At 37.4% G+C, this 2,214-nt stretch overlaps 1 non-coding gene across 1 annotated transcript; it reads right to left on the reverse strand.

The window, feature by feature from the left end:
- Positions 1 to 312: 312 nt before the first annotated feature.
- LOC127740246 (small nucleolar RNA R71) lies at positions 313 to 420 on the reverse strand. The gene has a single exon (XR_008000927.1). It is a non-coding gene; the product is annotated as a small nucleolar RNA R71 (small nucleolar RNA).
- Between the last annotated feature and the right edge of the window lie 1,794 nt (positions 421 to 2,214).

The raw sequence follows: 2,214 nt of genomic DNA on the forward strand, positions 1-2,214 counted from the left end.
TCAATCCCTGCCATTGGAGCAAACAATTTTGAGCTGAAGCCTCAACTAGTTGCTCTAATGCAACAGAATTGCAAGTTTTATGGACTTCCATCAGAAGATCCCTACCAGTTTTTAACTGAGTTCTTGCAGATATGTGATACTATTAAGACTAATGGAGTAGATCCTGAAGTCTACAGGCTTATGCTTTTCCCTTTTGCTGTAAGAGACAAAGCTAGAACATGGTTAGACTCACAACCTAAAGATAGCCTGGACTCTTGGGATAAGCTGGTCACAGCCTTCTTGGCTAAGTTCTTTCCTCCTTAAAAGCTGAGCAAGCTTAGAGTAGATGTTCAGACCTTCAAGCAAAAAGATGGTGAATCCCTCTATGAAGCTTGGGAAAGATACAAGCAGTTGATGAAAAAGTGTCCTTCTAACATGCTTTCAGAGTGGACCATTTTGGATATATTCTATGATGGTCTATCTGAGTTCTCTAAGAGGTCACTGGACCATTCTGCAGGTGGATCCATTCACCTAAAGAAAACATTCTGCAGGTGGATCCATTTACCTAACGAAAATGCCTGCAGAAGCTCAAGAACTCATTGACATGGTTGCAAATAACCAATTCATGTACACCTTTGAGAGGAATCCTGTGAGTAGTGGGACGCCTCAGAAAAGGGGAGTTCTTGAAATTGATGCTCTGAATGCCATATTGGCTCAGAACAAAATGTTGACTTAGCAAGTTGATACGTAAAAATAAAGATTTCACGTACAACCGGCAAGTATACCGGGTCGCATCAAGTAATAAAACTCACTAAGAGTGAGGTCGATCCCACGGAGATTGGTAGATTAAGCAACTTTAGTTAAATGGTAAATTTAGTCAAGCAAACATAGTTTTGATTTTATGAGCATTGTGATTTTTTTTTGAACATAATTGCAAGAATTTAAATGGCAAAGAATGTAAAGCACTAAAAGAGTGAAATAAAGTGAAAGTAAATAACAGAAACTTAAAGTGCAAGAAACTTAAATGACATCAAAGATAAATTGCAAGGAATTAAAGGTTGCAGAAATTTAAGGAACATAAGAGTAAATAGCAAGATCTAAAAGAACAAAATGTAGATAACAAGAATAGTAAATTGACAGAATGTAGAAGGGAATTGGGTTATGGGTAGTCAAACAACTAGAAGCAAGAGAAATAAGAATTAATGATGGAAAAGAATCATTAGGGATCAGAGATGCAAGTTTTCATGAATTGATGTTAGTCAAATCCTTCTCAATCATGGGTATAGATCCATGGCAAGTGGGTAATTGAATCCCAATCTCTTGGTGATTCAATTTCTCTCAACATAACCAATTGCCACTCTCGTGATCTAATTGTTCATGAGAAGAGATGAAGCTCAATTTCTAATCCAAGCCACACAATGTCCAGAATCTCAACTTAGGGAGGTTACATCTCACATACCAACCAAAGTATATTGATTAAGGAGATTATGAGAAGATGAACTCTAAACTGAACTATGTGGTTCATTTCTCAAATTCACCACATAATTCATATAGATTAACCCCTCTCTCGATGGTGGTTGAATCTTTGAAGAACAAGAGTTCCCTCTTTAGATCAACCACTAGAATTGAGGAGGAAAAGATGAGTTCACCAATGCATTCCAACAAGCAGAGCTCTTCCCCCTAATGAAAGTGGGGTTTAGTGAATCATAGCTCCAATTTCATCAACATTTGCCATAAATGAAAATTAAACTAAGTGTCAAGAAAGATGAAGAAGAAGAAGAAAATGCTTAAAAACTCAAAACTGAAGAAGAAAAGTTCCAAGAAAAACCAAAATAGCTCTCCGGATATCCTCCCAGAAGTGCTAGAGAGTTCTCCAAGTAAAAGTGCCAGTAAGTGCTAAAAGTCCCCTTTAAGTACAAACTCAATCTCTATTTATATTAGTCCTAAAACTCCTTCAAAGATCTTCAATTGGGCTAGCAATGTGGGCTTTCTCTTTGTTGAGTTTCTGGTTCAATTCAAGAAGTTGCTAGCCTTTGTGAGGAATAGAGGAAGCAGAGCAAGTTGGCTACAATTCTGGCCCATTGAGGGGCGTTATTGGCAATAACTCTAGGCTTAATGCATGTTGGCAACGTGCATGGTGTTTTCCTGGGAGTGAACTGATGACAAGTCATCATATACCTATTTTTCTATGCTTTTTCATACAAGAAATTGATGATTAGTGCTTAAATATTGCAT

Source organism: Arachis duranensis, chromosome 6, assembly GCF_000817695.3.
Source record: "Arachis duranensis cultivar V14167 chromosome 6, aradu.V14167.gnm2.J7QH, whole genome shotgun sequence".
Taxonomy (NCBI): Eukaryota; Viridiplantae; Streptophyta; class Magnoliopsida; order Fabales; family Fabaceae; genus Arachis; species Arachis duranensis.